The following is a 20892-nucleotide window of genomic DNA, read 5'->3' as shown; positions in this document are numbered from 1 at the left end:
CTTAAGACGGGACATAGTACAGAGTGGGTGCTCAGTAAATCACAGCCACTGCCATCACCATGACCATCGGTATTTTCATGGGCAGAGTACGGAGAAGTGAAGTTTGAAACCAAAATAGCAAGAGTTCAGGAGGACGCACTTCATCTACTTTTTCCTCTTTTCCTTCCCTTTCCTCTGGTTGTGCATCAACCGTGGTCTCAGACTTCCAGCTACTTACTAGAAATAAAACAAAACCATACAAAACTTCTGGGCACCTTACAAGCCCACAACTCAGTTCAAGATACTCAAGAAGAGCTGAGGTCTTTGGGTTGTTGGTAGGGTGAGTAATCACTGAACAGAGTCAGGGAACTGGATGTGACTTTCTCCTCTTACCAACTCACTATATGACCTCAGGCAAGTCCGTCCCTGCCTCAGTCCTGGAGGAGGATAGAGACTTCCATTCAGGGGAGAATACTGACTAGCTCACCAAGTTTCCTACTTGGATGGCATCTCTGCCATTTGCTTTTCTCCTCTCCAAAGCATATAGATCCTATCCTCAATTATTAAAGCAAGATAACAGTGCTTTTGATTTCCCTCTGAGAGTCTAACCTCGAATTGTGGGCTGTTTAGTACTTACAAAGTCTGGGAGAGGAGTGCCCTCTAGGAGTGACCATCCAAGGTCCCCCGCCCCATCCACCCCTGTAGGCAGTCTGAGGCAGATGCCTCTCACTGGTCTACCAGAAGGCCAATTACTTGAACCATATTAGTTTATTTATAATTATCTTCACTGAATTGCATTTTAGGAATCATGCCCTTGGCTTTCATTAAACATCCCTGAAACAGTCATGCAAAGTTCACTGCTGCATTTGCACGAGAACTACTGTTGCAGACACGACCTATACGCTTCTGGAAAAGACTTCCTGAGTGTTTTTGTGAAGCACAAGTCTGCAGGATATTAATAAAAATTTCATTATGGGAAAAGTTGAGTGAGTTTGGAAAAAAACCCAGGTGTCTTTCTTAAAGGTTATCTAAGAGGCTTTACTAACAAAAAGTACAGTGGGTCCTTAGACAGAGGATAAACTGCAAGATTTCCCATTTTGTCGACCCTTAGAATCCTGTTTTGGTGGTGCAGCTCTTGGGATCAGTGCTCTGAGCACCCAGCAGAAGAGGCTCTGAATGCTTCGGGCTCAGTTAGTCAAGCACCGTGAGCTGCAACAGGGAACATACAGACAGGAGGCCAGGTAAGCAAGCGACAGGGGAGCCTGCAGGGGGATGAGCAGCGAATGGGCAGCTGGCTCTTCCGTGCACAGCGATCCTGGGTGCCTGGGGTCCCAAGAGGCTTTGCAACGTCCTGGCTGCATCAGATACTAACTTTGCTATTCATGGAGTTAGGGGTCCTAGTCTCAAATATATCCCTCAGTGACCCTCCTGTACAACAACACACGGAGTTAAAATATTTTAAAAAATAATTCATTGTTAGGAAAAGGACACAGAGACATGTGCTGTGTTTACAGTTTCATGGGCGAGATGGGGAGGAATGCCACTCGCTCCGACAGCTCACTACCTAGGAAGACCACTGAGAGTCTCTCCCCTCCTCTCCCGCAGCTGGAGTCTCTCTCTTTCACTTCCTGACGTGTACACCCCGTCAACCCTCAAATTTCAGCCTCCGAAGCTCCGAGAAAGCCCCTTGGGGAATACTCTGCTCCTCCCTTTCACTGGGCAGAGCGACCAGCACAGGTGTGTGTGCAGACTGCCTGCCCTCCTATCCATGCAAGGTGCATTATTTAGAGGCTAATGATTTCATTGTAAAGTGGGAAGTGAAATATGTCTCGCTAAAGCTTCCAAAGTGAGGGAGGAAGGAGGGAGGAAGAGGGTAGGTCAATGGGTAAATATGACTGCCTCATGGTCTGGGTCCAGCCGTCTTCCTAAGGCTGTATCTTTAACTGGGAGGTACAGCAAGACGATCGATAGCACAAGCAACCTTAGGAGAACCACACCGGCCAGCCCGGATCAGCAGAGTCTGTGTGGTGAGATTTAAGGGGGTGCTTAGTTGGCCCTCCAGCTGTAAGTGTTTGCCGGATGACTTGTAACTTCACCACTGGAGCTAAATTCCTTTGACTCTTAGGGCTCTTTCTGCATTCAAGAGCCCTTGGAAATGAGAAATCCCTGAAATGGGTTGTCCCCTGCTGTCAGCTAACCCTGACGCTCAGGAGTAGAGTTGGGAGTAACGGGACGCCGTGTACCCGGGGTCCTTCCTGGGCGTGTGTAACTCTGAGGCTAAGACAGTGAGACTGGCAGTTTAAGAAGCACCTCCAGGACCATGTCACCTACTGGCAGGCGGAGTAAGGACCCTGCAAGGTGGACAGACATACCTCTTCTCTTATCATTTGAGGGTTTGAGAGAAGAGGCACCGGGAGTTTAGCCTGAGCCCTTCCCACAGGTCTAGAGGTGGGAAGAGAGAGGGATGGGCTTTGACCCTGGGCGGCTCCTCCCTCCAGGCCAAGACCCTGGAGGAGGTTTAGTTTGTATCTTCAGAGGGGATGGGGTGCCCAGGCAGGTGACTGAAGACTTTATCTCCGAAGGACCCAGCATTAGAGAGCTGAACAGCCCCAGACCCCGCAGGCCGGGAGAGCTTCTGGGCATCCTTCCGTGGGGTCCCATCACCTCCCTGCTGGAGGCAGACTGGGTACCAGGACCCTGCGGTGAAGCCGACTGGGGAGCAGCTTCCTCCAGCCTCTCCAAGCACAGACGTCAGCGGCGAGGCTCAGACTTGGTGGCTGTGCTCTGTCTCTGCACAGGCTTGTGTACGCGCAGCGGGGGACCCACGCAGGGGACCGGGGTGGGGAAGCACACAGGAGGAAAGTGCAGAGTGGCGGCAAGTGGCGGTGGTGATGCTGGGGCAGTGCGAGCGGACAGTGGCTCTCCTGGAGGCTCCACCCCTCGGCGGGCTGGCGTGGGACCTGGGAACGGACAGTCCACGTGGAGGGGCAGCTACTCAGGGCTGCCCTGCCAGGGGGGCGGGCGGTGCTGTCAGGCGGGGGCTGCCTTCAGGGTGGAGTTGTAGCAGAGAAGTGGGGTCACCCCTCTTGGAAGCTTTGAGAACGCGTATGAGGAGGGAGCTGCGAACGGAATCCGGAAAAAGTAAGGAGTGCCAGCTTGGTGGAGTTGGGTGCTGGCAGGACTCGCCTTGGAGTCGTGGGAGCGTTCCCAGGAACATCCAGGGGATCGCCACCGGGGCCCCAGTGGTCCCACAGGCCTCCTGAGGCTGGCTGTGCTGTGCTGAAGCCCATATCAAGGGCCCTGGGGATGGCAGCAGAGGCCAGCATGGTTGAGGGTCCCCCGCACCCACCTCCTCTCTGCAGGGACCACAGAACTGCACGCACCGTGGGTGTTCTTCACCTGCTCACAAAAGAGCCGGGTCATTGCACGCAGCAGGAAAGGCTTGACGGGGGGTGACGGGAGGAAGGGCAGGAGCAGAGATTTTCCATCTTGATGGTTTTGTTCAAGGCCAGCCCAGAAGCAGCTGACGTTGGCTTCATTTATCCAAAGGGCACGGCGAGTGACCCTCTACAACCCAGGGATCCTGAAATATTTAGAAGCTCTAATGTTTGGGTGGGAAGAGAACCTCTTTTGGATGAGAAGCTCAATTATTCAGGAAGGGAGAGCGCCCGTTGTCTGGGGCGTAGGGGGGGCACCTTCCTGCTGCGTTGGCGGGGTGCCGGGCGCGGGGCACCCTGCCTGGGACACTTGCCCTGCTCTGTGGGTGAGGCCTCTCCCACAGTGCTGGGCTCTGGGGGACTTTTCTCGTGGCCAAACTCTTCGGGAAAGTGACACAACGGCCTATTTCTTCCAACAGCACCTCTGATTCAGCCTAGGGTATGGTTCGAGGTTGCGTCTCTTGTAAACCCCCCTTCAGCTGCTGTCAAGGGCTGGCACCGGAGTTCTTGAATTTAGGCTGATGTGGGTCCTGCTAGAGCCTGCTGTCATCTGCACGTGTCAACAAATGTGTATGCAGGTGTGGACCAGCTGGATCTCTCTCCTTCTCTGGGAAGCGTGGTTTTCAGCAGCGTCAGGCTGGGAAGACAGACATTTCATGAACCCTGAAGTCCTGTGCAGGCAGTTGTCACACAGTGTTCCACCAGCGGCCCACGGCCGGCACAGAACACTGCAAAGCTCCATCTAGCACAAGTGACCACGGGGAACGGGTTGAGAATCCTGCTGCATTGTACACGTCTCCTAAGGGAAGAACATCAAGAAAGATGAGCTCGCCGCGGAATTGGCGAACTGTGTGGAAGGGGCGGGATCTGTAGAGCTCAGCAGCGGTGAGCTCCTGTCATGGCCTGGCCAGTTCGGGTCTCCCCCTGTCACTTATGAGGGTGCGGCGATGTTTTCCCAGATGTGGTCCCCGTGTACAAAACAAAGAATCGCTTTGCACAAAGCCAGAAGGGATACGTTGAAAGAATTATCAGAAGAGAATAATACATAGGAAATGTTTGTGCTCGCATGCAAGGAAACTTTGTGGGGTATCTGTGGCTGCCAAAGTGACATCTGGCAGGATTAACTGGATCACCAGAGCCAAACAATGAGGACCGGGAAGGCAGCAATAACTGTGAGGCCTGGGCCCATGTGGGGGCAAGATTTTGAGAATGACCACTTAGGTGACAAAATGGGATTCCCACGAACCGCAGCTCTGGTTAGTTTCTGGTCTGGAGCCAGATCCTCTCTCTGATGCAGACGTGGGAGGACGGAGCGGCAAGAGCTGCCCAGCTGCTCATCTGGGAACTCATCCTCCAAGGGACTCTGTCCCTCGTTCTCCTCCCGTACCTGGAGGCGGCAGTCAGCGGGCAGCACCTCTCACAGCACCCCCACGTACACCTGCTCAGACCACCTGCTCGGAGCTACTCGTTTGCCCAGCCCAGCATACCTGTTCCACCTGTCTGAAGACCCGCCGCACGTTTCCTCGAAGCACACCCCAGAGCTCTTCGTCACTCCAGCCACGCCTCAGCAACTCCTCTATCAGTACCGGCTATATGGACACGTCCTCCAGCCCCTGTGGGAACCTGTGTGGCCGCCAGCCAGCCAGCTATTGGGCCTCAGACCTGTTCCCTGGTCCTGAGTCAGAACCAAAGCCCTACGTGTCCAGGGTCCACTGAACCCCAGCCCTGGTCAGATATGGAAAATGGAGACTTGGAGAGAGTAAATGATTCACTCCTGCTCTTCATCCTTCAAAGGAAGGCCCCAAAAGCGCCTCGACTGTTCGTCAAAACTCACTGAATTGTACTGTTAAGATCTATGCCTTTCACTGAATGCAATTTTTGCCTCCATTTATAAAGAGAAGAAAAGCTTTTTAAGAACTGGGTTGACCCCCCCTGCATGCACAGACCCAGCTGCAGGCAGAGAAGATGGTCAGCCCAGCCCAGACCTTGCTAAGAGTCTGCTCAGAGGCCGTGGGTCTGCTGGCACTGGATGGGCGCAGATGCTGGGCAGATGAGCTCTGTGTGGTGTTTTAGACAAATATGATGACCTAGAGTAGGGCCAAACAGACAGGAGAGCCCAGGAAGCAGACCCTGGGAGAGGGGAGATACCAGTTGGGCCAGCACACCTGAGGCTATGGTCAAGGCCATGAGGACCACAGTGTGGTGGGCACGGTGGCTGTGAAAGCCCCACTGCTGCCCAGCCAGCCTGAGACAAGCCATGGGGAAGCACTCACCGGCCAGCCCCGTCATAATCTCCGCCAATCCCGATGAACTTGCATCCAGTGACTGCCCTGATGTGGTCGAAGTGATCTGAAGAATGGGAAGTCAGCAGTGTGGGGCTTCCAGGGCAGGGGTGGGGGTGATGACTGGCCTCTGTTGATTCCCCTTTTTGCAGCCTGTAGGCCAAACAGTCCAGTTCCTTCGTGGCCTGGCACCGAGAGTACCAACTAGAGGGCCCTGAGGTTTGATCTGAAGTGATCCCAGCTGGCTCTAGACTGGACTTCAGATTTGGAGTGGACCCCAGAGCCCCCTGTTTGGGCCATTTCCCACCCACGATTCACCCTGCCTCCCAGTCTCCTTGAGAACCTGTGGGGGCTCCTTTCCCCGGGTGTGGAGGATGAGAGAGGAACAAGAGTACAACTGATGAAGACCCCAGAGACCTAAGGAGCTGTCCAGTCCCTTGGCCAGAGGTAGGGGCAGTGCGCTTTAGGAGCCCCTGCAGAGGCACAGATGGGCAGCACCCGGGCTCTGTGTCTGACAGCCTCCCTGATACCCATCAGTACCGCAGTTTTGATTCCGTGGCTCCAGTTCCACATGGCACCAAGGTGCTGTGTACCGTCCATTATTGGGTTTTTGGGAGCTGTACCTATTGCCAACAGGTGGGTCAAACCACTGGGGCTCTTCTGAAGTCCTCCCCAAGTCTGGACCCAGCTTCAGCTCCAAATCAGAGTTTTCAGAGAGCCCAGGGTGAGGCTCACCTGCCACAGTAGGCACGTTGGCTAACGGGTTGCACTGCAGCACCCGCACGGACAAGGGCACCATCACGATGCCACCGTTCTTCTTCTGCAGGGGCGGACCGGTGGACAGTCAGCTTGGCCCCCAGCACAGCCACCTGCCTGTTCACTCTCTCGGCCCCTGTGAGGAAGGTGTTGAGGTCAGAGTCGTCTCCTCTCTGGGCTTGTGTGAATGCAGGAGCCGCAGCCCTGGTCTGGGTGGTGTCTTGGCCCTGGGTTTCCGGGTTTGGTGGAGCATCTTACCACCTAGACCCCCACCTAGGGCTCAAGAGTTCAGGGGCTGTGGACCGTGGGTTTTGGGGGCAGAAGATATTTAACCTGGGGTTTGAGGAAATTGAGGGAGAAGAGGCGCAGGTTCAAGGGCTCCCGGTTTGAACCTCTTGCTTTAGGTTTGAGGGCCAGGGCAGTCTCTCACCAGAAGCTGCAGGATATCATCAGGATCATTCCGAGTGTTCTTGCACACACCCCGGGCAGCTGAGTGGGAGAAGATGACAGGTGCCTGTGACACTTCTAGGGCTCGCCGTGCCACAGCATCGAGACATGGGACAAGTCCACCATCATGCCCAGGCGGTTCATTTCTGCCACCACCTTCTGCAGGGACAGGATGGGGAGAGGGCATCAGGGCTGCATTTACCTTGTGTGCATTTATCTGTAGGGAACAGGCGGGGCTGTACATTCATGTGGGGCAGGGTATGGAACCCGGGTCCTTACCTCGCCCAAGCCGGTCAGCCGACTGACATTGCTGTAGAAGGGGTGGATACCCTTTGCTGAGCTCTGTGCCCTGCAGGGTGGCCAGGAGGCAGTCTGACTGGTGGCCATGACTTGGCTACAAGAGCCTAGAAAGAGGTTCTGTCGAACCGTCTACACCTGCAACTCCCTGGTGCAAGAGGAGGGACCCAAACTGGGCTGTGCCTGGCAGTAGGAGGGCCCTTCTGGGGATTCAGTCTTGTTCTGCGAACCTCCATTCCCCTCCCCACCCCAGGTTCAGGGCCGGATCCCAGGGGTAAACTTGCTTTGGGCCCCAGCGTGATCTTGGGCAGATCCCTGCCTCACTGGGCCCTTACCATCTGCACTGCGCTCACCAGGGCGTGTTGCAGGTGTGGGTGAGTGTCACGTAGCGCACACCCAGCGCATAGAAGGTACGCAGGATGGAGAGGTTACTGTCCAGTGAGTGGCCGCCCTCCACACCAATGAGGCAAGCCAACTTCCGGGTATTGTTGAGAGCTGGGGGCAGGTAGGTCAAGATGATCATTTTCAGAGGCAGGGGTAGCTTACTGAAGTCCCTAGCACCTACCACCACCAGTCTGTTTACCTTTTTTTTTTTTTTTTTTGGTCGTGCCGCGCAGCATGAGGGCTCTTAGTTCCCCCACCGGGGATCAAACCCGAGCCCCCTGCAGTGGAAGCGTAGAGTCTTAACCTCTGGACTACCAGGCAAGTCCCCCGTCTACCTTTAAGTGAGGTCACAAGCTCCAGCTCAGAATAGGAGGCACACATGAGGCGGATGAGGTCAATTTGCTCCAGGGTGAGGCGCACAGCATCCCGTTCGTGGGTCTGGCATGGGACGTAGGCTGACCAGAACTGAGGGAAGGCCAGGGCTTGGTTTGGGCTTTGGAACTCCTTGGGCTTCTCATAGCCTCCTCAGCTGGCACAGCACTCACTGTGCCCAGAAGTCACATGGAATGCGTTGCTTTTTCTGTGGTACTTGGATGCCCGTCAGGTTGGCTCACTGTGACCCCTGTAGCCCCCAGCATCCATGGCATGGCACTTTCTAGGCCACTATGGTAACTTAGCTCCAGTGTGACTCACCTGTGGTCTCTGAGGCCCCCAAACTGCCCCACATTCCCCAGCAGCCATGGTGGCACCTTGTGTGTCCCTTTGGTACCTGGGCACCCACGAGACCGTCTTTCAGCCTGTCCAAGCTGGTCTGGCCATGGCTGAAATTGCACAGATTAACATCCTGGAGCCCATTGTGGGTAAAACTGCCTCAGGACCAGGGGCATGTCGTTGTGGCTGGAGGGAGGTCAAGGCAAATGGGTGGGCTCCTTAGGTCTTGGGATCAGGCAGGACACATTGCCTGGCCTGGGCCAGCCGGGGGGTCCCCCACCTCACACTGTCACACAGACTATACTAGGAGCAGCTGAGGCCTGGGCTGAGGGGTTCCCACCAGGGAGGGGATGACAGAGAAGGGGAGGGGCATCCATAGGTGATGGAGAGGCCATCCAGGGGTGGTGTGAGGGAGCCTCCCCGCTAGCTCTGCATGCTCCGGACCTCCTCCCCTGCCCAGGGCCAGGCTAGGCCCCCACCGGCCCCCACCAGCCCGCACACACTGCAGCCCCCCGTCCACAAGCGGGAAGTCCCGCCTCAGGGCCCGCGTGCGCTCCCGCGGACTCGGGGTGCTGGAGGTGCCCGGCGTGGTCTGGACGCGGGTTCCCGGCCGCAGCAGCAGACGCAGCAGCAGCAGCAGCAGACACAGCAGAGGCCGCTGGCTGAGAGCGCGGAGACCTTCGAGGCCCCCGGGCCGCAAGCTGCGCAGGGCCAGGCAGGTGGGCAGAGGCGGGTGTGAGAGGGGCGGGCGATGGGGTTGTGCCCGTCCACACAGGCCACCCAGCGGCGCGGCCTCGCGAGGGGGGCGGGGTGAGGGAGGGGATACAGAGTCACAGGGCCCTGCGAGCCGTGTGCGGAGAGCCGCGATCCGCGAAGCCCCGGGGCGGCACTGCCCTCCCGCCCCCCGCTCAGAGGCAGCTCCCGTGGGCTACGCTGGCCTCTGCTGAGAGCCCACTCGCCTCCCGTCGCGGCTTCCCTCCGCCCCTGCGCCTCTTCCCACTCCCACTGCTCCGAGGGGGCGCCCTAGGCTGCTCTCCCCCGCCTCTAACCTTCCTGGCCAAGCTGGGCCGCTTCTCTCAGAGGGCCACCTTCAGCCCGAGGCCTCCCGGGAGCACACCGCGTCCCCATCTGCCTGCAGCCGGCCCCGCCCACTCCGAGGGCTGCGTGCCAGTGTCTCTGCGGCCACAGGTGCTCTGGGCTCCCGGTTTCCTGGTACGCGGCCATGTGGGCTGGTGTGGGGGAAGAGAGAGTTTCTGGAAATGGGGGGGGGGGAACCTTGTGAGCTCTGGATTCAGGAAGGGGCCCTCTGCCCCCGACCTTCTCTCTCCACCTACTTGACTCCCCAACCTGCATGACCATTCTCTGGGGACTTCAACCAGCACCCGGGAACTCTCAGGAAACCTCCCCCCCCCCACTTCTGTCAGCCAGCCTCAGGAAAGAGCGCCCTCAGGAGCTGCTACACCTCCCCAGGGCCTGAAGAGAGGGACTTTTGGGATGTGAACTGAACACCTTCTGGGGAGAGTCAACGACCCTTTTCCTCAACAGAGCAGGAACCCAGTCAGTAGGCTATTTGAGTGGAAGGAAATGAAGTCATTTCCATGGCAGCAGAGCCCCCATCGCAGCAACCTTCCTCCCAGGGCTGCTGGCCGACCTTCTGGCCAGGATCCCTCCTACCTCAGCATGGAAGGCCTGGCCTCGTGAAGAAGTATAGGTTCTGAGGAAAGACCTGGCACCTGGGTTCTGCTGCTACACTTGCCTTATCTCGAGGCCCTTGTGGCTCTACCTTTCCCAGAAACCTCAAGGGCTAAGTGCCTGTGCTTGCTCAGAGGCCGCACGCCATTCCCCATTTCCAGCCTCAGGCCCTCCCCCTAGCTGCCTCCTCTGGGGACCCCCTCCCCCCAACACACACACACACACACAAAGAGGGGATGTGCCTTCTCACAGAAGCTCAACCACTGAGATGCTTTAGGGACTGTGCCCAAACTCCTTCATCCCCAGCCTCTCAAGTTTTTGCTCTGATCCCTGGCACCCCCTGGAGCTGTTCCACCTTTGGAACCTTTCCTGGGTAGCAGGAGTGCCTAGCACAGGGATAGTGACCTAAGTGTGAGCACTGGCGACCCTAGAAGTCTGTTACAGAAAAACATTGAGCAGTAAGGGACCCCCCTGGGGACAGAAAGGGCTGGGAATAAAGGAGCATGTGAACCTCGGGGCAGGGTGCGTGCTGCTTGACTCTCCATCCTGTGCTTGCTTCAGGGAGCAGGTCTTCCTGGGTCTCTCTATCCTGCCTCCTGAGACCCCAGGCAGGAGGCTCTTTGGGAAGCCACAGATTGCTGCTTTCAGTTTCAAAAAACCCAGCTCCCCCTGGTTTGTGGTGGTGGCCGCTGACAATGGCTCAGAGCAGGAGCCCATGTGGTAGAGTGCTAAGGCTTCTCTGCACCCTGTCTCTGCTCCTGCATTCTTCTCGGCTCGCAGAGTGCAGACTTTTCTGTCTTCAGCTGACAAAGGGGCCCCTGAGGATTGAGCAGAGGAACGTCACGTTTTCTTCCAGGCCAGCTTCAGCCCTGGGATGTTCAGGGCAGACTGTCATTTCAAACCTCAGTTTCTGAGGCTCCTTGCTTTTGGCCATTTAGTGTGGCAGGAGGCTCCTGGCTGAGGAAGGCTCAAACAGAACGACGCAGGTTGTGATCTGTGGCAGTGGGCAGTGGGGGGACGGGGTGGGTCACTGCAGGAAGAGGCATTCGCTGCCTTAGGCAGTTAAACCATTGCCCTCTCTTCAGAGTGCCTCAGCCAGCAAGATGCTGTGGGGTCTACCTCCTGGCACCATGCTCCAATCGCCGGATTTGGGGTCTGGGGCAACCCAGATCTTTGTGCGACCTTTCCGGAGAGTGCTTTCTCTTGGGAGCACGTCTGGGGACTGGCTTCTCTGCTTCCACCTTTGCTGGCGTGGCCAAAGGAACTGCTGCTGCAAAGAAAATCAGAACTGATCAGTCACTTCTGCTGTACAGTCTCCTGCCAGAATTTCCCTCTCTCATGTCTCTCCCAAGTTTCTGGCTGAAGACCTTTAATCGACTTGACATCCAAAACACAGCCTTGGCCCATCACCTCTATGAGTCCCTAGAGAAGGGACACTGGCTGCAAAAGCAATTCCTAGAGCCTACGGCTGCAGCACATGAGGAAGTCTCTTCACCGTTTCCAGGGAAAACAGTAGAACCCGAAAGTCATTGCAACCATGAGCCTCTCCATCTCTCCCTTCCACAACAGAGAAAACATTTCTTGCAGTCTGTCACTTCTGAGGCTTTAATGGAAATGTCTTTCAAGTTTTGGAAAAAAATAATCTAATATAAATTGGTGAAGAACCCCTCCCACCTTGGCAACCCCTCTTGGGCCCCATTTATACTGCCTGTTTCCACCACACTGAACTCTAGCCCTCTGATACTTTTATGTAGCTTAGAACAAGGCCAAATACTGAGGCAGAGTGATCAAGAGACTGAGAACCGCGTTCTGGGTACCAAGTCTAGGCTCACATCAACCCAGCCTCCTGGGACACCATCTCCTCAGCCCTCCAGTCTCATTAGCACTTCAACAGCCCTCTTGGTTCTTCCGGTCTTCCCATCAATATGGCACCACCCTCTCCCCTAGAAGTAAAAATCATTATAATCCTCCCTCTCTCCCCCATGAAAGGATGAGATAAAGGCTCAGCAGCAGCCCCCGTGAAACACATGGTCACCACTGTGAAGAGGTGTTACTAAGACGATTTGGTCCGACTCAGAGAAGGAAAGAGACACCTCTGCCCTTAGGCTGATCAGGCCCACAGGAAGGAACCGCACTGGGGGCAGCCTTTGAGAGTGTGGCAATGCGAGAGAACCTTCTTTAGGAGGGGACTCCCTGTTGCCGACCTTGGGAAAGTAAGGATGGGACATTGGTTTACTGGGGCTGTTGCAGAGGGGATGTGCCCAGAGGTTGGGCCACCCTGCTTGAGAATCAAAGCACCTTCTAGTCCGAAGCTGCTTGAATGCTCCAATCGCCGGATTTTGGGTCTGGGGCAACCCAGGTCTTCGTCTGACTCTTCCGGAGCGTGCTTTCTCTTGGGAGCACGTCTGGGGACTGGCTTCTCTGCTTCCACCTTTGCTGGCGTGGCCAAAGGAACATCCCCGTAGGCCCTGTAGCCACCAACCAGGCAGTATGTCTCCCCATGCCAGCCCAACTGCGTTTCTCCACACCCTCGGTAGTGGACATGGTACTGACCAGGGGTCGGAGGAGAAACGGGAGCCACTGCTGCTGCAAAGAAAATCAGAACTGATCAGTCACTTCTGCTGTACACAGTCTCCTGCCAGAATTTCCCTCTCTCATGTCTCTCCCAGTTTCTGGCTGAAGACCTTTAATCGACTTGACATCCAAAACACAGCCTTGGCCCATCACCTCTATGAGTCCCTAGGGAAGGGACACTGGCTGCAAAAGCAATTCCTAGAGCCTACAGCTGCAGCACATGAGGAAGTCTCTTCACCGTTTCCAGGGAAAACAGTAGAACCCGAAAGTCATTGCAATCATGAGCCTCTCCATCTCTCCCTTCCACAACAGAGAAAACATTTCTTGCAGTCTGTCACTTCTGAGGCTTTAATGGAAATGTCTTTCAAGTTTTGGAAAAAAATAATCTAATATAAATTGGTGAAGAACCCCTCCCACCTTGGCAACCCCTCTTGGGCCCCATTTATACTGCCTGTTTCCACCACACTGAACTCTAGCCCTCTGATACTTTTATGTAGATTAGAACAAGGCGAAGTACTGAGGCAGAGTGATCAGGAGACTGAGAACCGCGTTCTGGGTACCAAGTCTAGGCTCACATCAACCCAGCCTCCTGGGACACCATCTCCTCAGCCCTCCAGTCTCATTAGCACTTCAACAGCCCTCTTGGTTCTTCCGGTCTTCCCATCAATATGGCACCACCCTCTCCCCTAGTACTCAGCAGCTCAGGATGGGATGTGTCTGAGGGCACCGATATAGATGTCTCCATGACAGCACAGAGGTGCCTGGGTTTGAAGGTGTGTTTCAAGAGTGGCCCTCTTCCTCAAACTGCTCCATTTACCATTTGCCAACAAAAATGCACTTGTCTTTTGCTAAGAGGCCAATCAGGAAAGGGTCTGAATGGAAGCATCCTGTAGCCCAAAGGGGAAGCTACATTTATAAAGATCAGGACCATCCTGCACACTTGTCCAGGGATGACCTTTCACTTGTCCTCAGCAGTGAGCACTGTGGGTCCCTGAAGGTGTCCCAGGTCACTGGTATTACTTACAGCTGGGAACGCGCTCAGGTATACGTAGTGGGCAAACCCCACAGGAACATGAGGCAGCCAGGTGAGGTTGTGTGGACACCATGCCTCCGGGCGGTCTCGGTGTACCTGCCGCACTGCCCACCCATGGAACAGAGCACAGGTCTGAGTTAACATAGACGATCCAGTCACACATTCTCTCGCAGACAACCAAAGAGATTGGTATCTGGTGGAGAACTGTCAGGGAAGTTTCTCTGAGGGCAGCACGTTGGCAGTTACGCTGCCATGGAAACTGTTAGAAGGCCGGTGAGGTCATCACTACCCAGTGAGGTCATGATAAGGAACGTGTGACTTGGGGGTCAGGCTTCAGGAGGAGGGGCAGTTTTGTGGAGGAGATCAGGGGGGAGGCAGAGATACTCTACCTGGCCCCTCACACCTGGGCCTCCCCACCCATGCCCTAGTCTAGCAGACACCCCACGTGGGGCGTGCCGGTGGGCTGGCACAGCCCCAGGGGCCCCAGGAGGGCAAGAGAGACCCACTTTCTGAGATTGCCAGTGACACACCCATAGTCCGGATATTATCCGTAACGATTACTAAGGTTGTATATCTCCCTCCACTTTTACTAAGAAAAGGAGTAATTGAAGACTCTAAGTAATTTTTACTGAGGTTTTTTTTTTTTTTTCTTCAAAATACTAAATGTAAAGTCTGCAGGGCGTATATAGGTGTTCAACTTTTTTCCAGATTTTATGTTTTTGGTGTTTTGTAAAAAATTTTTATTTATTATTTATTTATTATGTTTATTTTTGGCTGTGTTGGGTCTTCGTTTCTGTGTGAGGGCTTTCTCCAGTTGCGGCGAGTGGGGGCCACTCTTCATCGCGGTGCGCGGGCCTCTCACTATCGCGGCCTCTCTTGTTGCGGAGCAGAGGCTCCAGACGCTCAGGCTCAGTAGTTGTGGCTCACGGGCCCAGTTGCTCCGCGGCATGTGGGATCTTCCCAGACCAGGGCTCGAACCCGTGTCCCCTGCATTGGCAGGCAGATTCTCAACCACTGCGCCACCAGGGAAGCCCCTTTACTGAGGTTCTTAATACCTTCCTCACAAGGGTGGACAAAACTCTCAGCTTTTTGTATTGAGTGCAGATGTCTCTATTCTTGCCCATTTCAGAGTCCTCCTCACTCAAAATCTAGGTTTTGTCGATCTTTAGTACCCTGTCTCTCATCTTATCTCAGATTATTCTGCGGTAAGATGGTGCAAACTATGTATTTACTAACTGGAGAGAATTCAAGTCCCCGGAGCTGTTGTAGCTCAAAATTCTGTTTTTTGGGTTTTTTTTTTTTTCAAAATTCTGTTTTAAGTGGAGTCATTTTCTGTGCTTTCCTTTCATGCTGTCTGCAAAATGCCTGTTTCTGTCCTCCTTGAGATCCAGGTTTACAGCGCTCTCCTTTTTCTCATTCTGGGGTCTCTATGTTTGTGGCATCTCTGAGGGCCCATGTTCTGTTGAGGCTGAATTTGATACCTGGGGGGGGGGGGGAAAGCAACTTCCAGATGGGTCAGCCTAGAAAAGGATCCCCCCATTGTGTAGAAATTTAAAAACAGGCAAAATACCTGTCCTATCAGACACTATGATTTGCCCCCTCTGTCTGACGCAGCCCAGAGCTTCGTCATTTAATTCACACCTATCTACTGTGAAGGCCCAGCCAACAAGATCATTTTGGAGCCCTGAGTGGGTGCCCAGAATGGATGGGAGGGCTGAGGTAACCAGAACTCTGCCTTTTTTATGGACAGGTGTTAGGGCATCTTCTTTTCAAAGTGACACATTCCCAACCCATCCAACTCAACGTAGAGGAAAAAAACCACTGTCACCAGCCAAAGGGAGAAAAACATGGGGCTGCAGAGGAAGAGGGATCTTGTGGGGACTCTTGTATTATTCATCCACGTGCAAGTATGAGCTCCAGATTTGATAAGACATGCAGTCTGATCAAAAGTCATGCAATTAATGATTTCTTTCAAAAATCAAAGAACTCTTTGATTCTTCATTTTAATGTAACTTTGACCTCTTTTCTTTCCATGTCATAAAAGAGGCCTTGACTAAGCTAAACATGCTCTCTCTCCGTGCCTGCAATGTATCAGAAAGCATCCTCAGTTACTTTCACAGGCAGTGGAGAACTCCTTAATTTTTCTCTGACGACAAGAGCTCCCTTTGAGCCTGGGCCAGAGGTGAGCAAGATTCTGATTCTGGAAAGATGTAGGAAAATGAAGTTCCTTTTGCCAGAGGTTCTGGGTGAGCATTGTTGATGTATGACTGTTAGCAGTCTTACCTTCCTTCCACCTATTCTTCCTTTTCTGCATGGTGGACTGTCCTTTAGTTTTGGGGGTACAGTATTGGGGAAAAAAGGAAGGGGAGGCTAGAGGTAAGTAGGCTAGTGGCGGGGATTTTGTGCACGAATATTTGAAGAAGGAAGTGTGGGAGCAAGTGCTGTGGTAAGACGGGAAAGGGAGAATTTAAAAAAAAAATCTGTGATCCATAAATCCCCTTCAAAGACTCTAAGCAAAGTACTTAAATTATTTTACAATTACTTTTTGGTTACTACTCTGCAGTATAAAAAACAATAAGTTCACTTTTTATCGTATCCCTATGTCATTAGCATCATTTTAAAGACGTGTCTTAACGGCTGTATCGTGTACCATCCTTTATTTAACCAGCTCCCTTTTTTGGACAGTTAATTCCGTTATTTTGTTGTTTATAAATATATATATATATATATATATATATATATATATATATATATATATATATATATATGATGGATATTTTTGTTTGTAATTCTGATTATGTCATTTTGTCAGTCAGGATAACTGATGGTAGCTGTACTAACAAACAACCTAAAATCTCAGTGGCTTAGCAGGTGTTGACTGAAAAAAATGCACAACTAAAAGTTGAGAATCATCTTTTTTTTGGTGGACTTGCTGAGGACTTAAGCCCGGGAGGCAGTGTCAGATCGCTCTGAGAGATTGCACTGAAGAGGGAAGGGAGGAACCAGGACATATAGGAGTTTTGTAAAAAACAAAACAAAACAAAACATTAAACCCCAAAACAACCAGGTAGTCGGAAGATCAAAAGATTACTGTTAATTAAAGAAAAACCAGACATCTCAAGTTAATGAATTTAGCATTTTTCCATGTATGGGAAGAGGCAGGAGTCTGGGCTCATTGGAATCCTTCCTTTGATGTGCATTTGAACTATCTAGAGCCAGCATCCTGCTTTTCTCCATCCTGAATCCCCTCCGGGTGCACCATCGGGGATGGCTGCCATGGCTGATGATGGCTTGATGGCTGCAACACTCTGTTGACTGATAGGGCAGGCGACATTCTTCATCCATACAGGTTCAAGTTTTCTTTCTTGCTCGATTTACTGGTTAGGGTTGGAGTGGGAGACTCTGTTCTTTGCAGATGTGAGGGACTCAGGGTCCTTCAACATTGTGGCGTCACCTTCCTCGGGTCCTCAGAGCCCCGGCGCTGGAAGAAGGGAGCTTGGAGAAGGCACGCACGCTCTTGGCCTCTTCTGCCCAGAGAGGAGAGAGCCACTTCTGCGCATGGTCCACTGGTCAGGGCTGGTCCCAGGGCCTCACCCAGAGGCAAGGGGGCTGTCGAAGGGAATCTGGATGCAGCAAAGGGAAAGGGCCAATGGGTATTGATTAACAACTAGCCAAGGTCCTACCTACCTACCAATTCACTGTCAGATCTTTAGAATACAAAGGGTTACATTCCTGCAATCCTCCTCTAATTCGAGACAATTCTCCATTCATATTCTCTTTTGCTTAGAGCAACCTTGAGCTGGGTCTTCCCAGGCTCTTCTTTCTACCCCTACAGGCTGTGGTCTCTTCGGAAGATTTGGTGGGATGCAGGCAGCATCTGGGAGAAGGCGCCTGGGAACTCACTTGCCCGCGTTGCCCAGGACCCCAATTCCTTCCACCTCTCGGATGCTGCTTTCTTTTCCCAGGGACAGAGCCAAGCTGTAATTGACTCCTTGGGCATTTCAAAGTCCCTGATCCCAAGACTGAAGGGTGACTCCCTGCTGTTGTGAAAGGTTACCAAATTATCAGGACCTCTGCTTGGGAGGGACAGTGGGAAGAGGGGAGGTGGTGTCAGGGGAAAGGCACTGACATTTCAAACTCAACTGGCGACTCCAGCCCCCGGTAATGGCTTTAGTAACTTCCCAGCTGATCCCTGTGATTGAGCATCAGGACCATTGAATGCTAATTGAGTTGAAAAGCTTCCCCCTCATGTGCTAAAACTCTCAGGCAGTAAAAGGCTTCTGACCATGTCTGGAGTTGCGTGCTGGGGACAATGTGGTGGGTTGCCTCTGTCTACACGTAACTGCTGTTCGTCTTCCCGGCTTGACGGGGTAGGGTTGCTGTACATACACAGACTTTAAAATTATTTTTAAATTATTTTTTGAAACTGAAGAATGGTTGATTTACATTGTTGGTGGTTTCAGGTGTACAGCAAAGTGATTCAGTTATGCATACACACATACATACGTATACATACATACATATATATATTCTTTTCCAGATTCTTTTTCATTATCGTTTATTGCAAGATATTGAGTAATATTGAGCACAGTAATACTGTGCTCTACAGTAGGACCCTGTTGTTCATCTATTTTACATATATCATATATCTGTGTGTCTCTGTTAATTCCACACTCCTAATTTATCCCTCCCCTCACCCTTTCCCCTTCGGTAACCGAAATTTTGTTTTCTGTGTCTGTGGGTCTATTTCTCAAACGGGCTTTTTTTTTTTTTTTTTTAAGCAGATTGCACCTTGCTGTGGCTGGATCAATACTCTGGAGTAAGCTGTTTGCCCTCAAAACTGCTGGGGCCGCAGCCATGGAGCTGCAGGATCCCAACGGGGTCCTGACGTCCATCTGCTTTGTTTTTTTCAGGTGCGCTGAATCGACAGTCCTGAGTTTTGAAGTTTTCCTGGAGGGGACGTGAGGGGATTTCTCCAGGATCGATGGAACTCCTTTTGTGGTGCTTCAGTGCTTCCACCATGAAGCGCTCATTTCCCTATGCACGTCCCCCCGCCCCACCCCACCGTTTCCTTTACTCTCTCTCCTCCCACCCCCAATTCCCAGAAGAAGATCTAGGAATCAGGTCCAAACATAAGATCTTTGGAGAATCCTTGCGTGTGTTTTTTTAAAATTTTTATTGGAGTATAGTTGATTTACAATGTTGTGTTAGTTCCGGGTGTACAGCAAAGTGAAGCAGTTATACATATACATATAATCCACTCTTTTTTAGACTCTTTTCCCATACAGGTCATTACAGAGTACTGAGTAGAGTTCCCTGTGCTATACAATAGGTCCTGATTAGTAATCTAGTTTATAGGTAGTGTTGTGTATGTGTCAACCCCAATCTCCCAATTTATCCCGCTCCCCTCCCCACTTTCCCCCCCTGGTAACCATAAGTTTGTTTTCTACACCTGTGACTCTATTTCGAATCCTTGTGTTTTACTCTCGTCCTGAAACTAGATAAAGCCTAGTCATCAATCAACAGGTGAGGAAGTAGAGCCAGGCATTGGTTGAGTGTTGATGTTTCTGGTACAAGCTGACTCTCCGCTCATCATCCCACACCTTCATCAGCCGCCATCATGCTGTCTGTCACCTCCTCTTCTCTGAAGAAGGCCCGGGCCATCTTTTGAAAATACAAAGTCCAGCATTGAGACCCTCCCAACTGAGAGAGCAGGAAGGGCCAGGGCTGCTGAGGTGCTCCCTGAACCCCACTCAGGGGATCTGTGTTGTTCCCACCTGGGTGTATTGTGTGGACCCCTAAAATTCCTCCAGACCTCTGCCTCTGCGCTTCCAGATTGCCCCTGAAAGAAATGAACAATAATCATAATACCCACCACGTACTGACCGCTGGTCTCTTGAGGGCTGCCTTGCCATTGGACAACATTTGTTGAGCTCCTACTGTTTGCCAGACAGCGGGTACAGGCTTTATGTGTGTTTAGCCCTTCTGACAACACTGTGATTTAGGACCTGTTAATATGTCTCTTTTGCTGAAATGGCAACTGAGGTTCAGAGTGGTTAAATAACAAGGAAAAGTCCATGTTTTTACCCCCTACACTAATATATATGTATATTTGTGTATATATATTCTATATATGTATATTTAACATATATATGATGTTGACTGAAAAAAATGCACAACCTCAAAGTTGAGAAATATGTTTTATTGGGTGGGCAAAACTGAGGACTTAAGCCTGGGACACAGCCTCTCAGCTCTCTCTGAGGGACTGATCCAAAAAGGAGAGGGAGGAACCATCAACTATAGGAGTTTTTGCAACAAAGACCAGGTAATCGGAACATCGAAAGATTCCTGTTAATTAAAGAAAACCAGACATCTCGAGTTAATGAATTTTTAGTGTTTTTCTGTGTATGGGAAGATGCAAAAGTCTGGGCTCACTGAAGTCCTTCCTTTGATATGCACCTCAGCTATGTGGGCCAGTATCCTGTGCTTTCTCATCCTGAGTTCCCTCGGGGTGCACCATCAGGGGAGGCTGTGGCGGTTGACTGCTAGATGGTGGGCATCCTGTTTCCATCCTGAGTTTCCTCAGGGTTCACTCTTGGGGCGGCTATAACGTGATGGCTTGATGGCTGCAACATCCTTTGTTTACTGATATGGCAGGCAACATTTTTTCATTGACAATTATATATATACAATAGACACTGTTCGTGTTACATATATTATCTACTTTACGTGCTACGTGTTTTTTAGAATCTTTGCAAAAAACCTTGCAAGGTAGGTGTTATTCTTTACATTTTGTGAAAAAGAAATTAAAGCCTCTAACAGGCTGAGAAATTTGTCATGTCACTACATCACGATTAACAAGTCAGTGAACAAGATTTTGAATCCAAGTAATCCTTTTGTGAAAACAAAACCCCCCCCCAAAACAAAGAAACTATGTTCTTTCCGTGCTCCAAAATATATTTTGGTCAAGTGACTTAAGAAACTCTCCCTTAAGCTTGTCTAAAGCAGAAAATAAGACAACAGTGCTTTACTGGAAATTATCAAAAGGCAGGATCAAGCAGGAATAATGAAAGGGAGCCTGAGGTTTCGGGTGATGAACCCACTGGCTAAATAGGCCCCTGGAAACAGACCCACTTTTTTTTTTTTAATTAATTTGTATATTTGTTTATTGACTGTTTTCCTCCAATAGAATGTAATCTTTTTTTTTTTAAACATCTTTATTGGAGTATAATTGCTTTACAGTGGTGTTAGTTTCTGCTTTATAACAAAGTGAATCAGCTATACATATACATATATCCCC

The 20892-nt window shown here is 51.8% G+C and overlaps 1 long non-coding RNA gene and 1 pseudogene across 3 annotated transcripts; one reads left to right on the top strand and one right to left on the bottom strand.

Annotated features, from left to right (window-relative positions):
• The first annotated feature begins 822 nt into the window (after window positions 1-822).
• On the top strand, window positions 823-19975 carry LOC309653963. 2 transcript variants are annotated; one of them, XR_014259677.1, is made up of 3 exons: window positions 831-1220; window positions 1585-1716; window positions 18506-19975. It is a non-coding gene; the product is annotated as an uncharacterized lncRNA (long non-coding RNA). The 2 variants fall into 2 exon arrangements; XR_014259676.1 differs by lacking the exon at window positions 1585-1716 and having other exon boundaries at window positions 823-1220.
• On the bottom strand, window positions 5296-9164 carry LOC309653962 (dipeptidase 2-like; annotated as a pseudogene). The gene is made up of 4 exons: window positions 7552-9164; window positions 7181-7250; window positions 6885-7060; window positions 5296-5765 (listed from the first exon to the last, which is right to left on the bottom strand). The product of its transcript is annotated as a dipeptidase 2-like (transcript).
• Window positions 19976-20892: the final 917 nt, after the last annotated feature.

The sequence above is a fragment of the Balaenoptera physalus genome (assembly GCF_965194825.1).
Source record: "Balaenoptera physalus genome assembly, contig: HAP1_SCAFFOLD_1557, whole genome shotgun sequence".
NCBI classification, from domain to species: Eukaryota; Metazoa; Chordata; class Mammalia; order Artiodactyla; family Balaenopteridae; genus Balaenoptera; species Balaenoptera physalus.
Note: the sequence above shows the minus strand (reverse complement) of the source record. Positions and strands in the feature narration are given on the sequence as shown.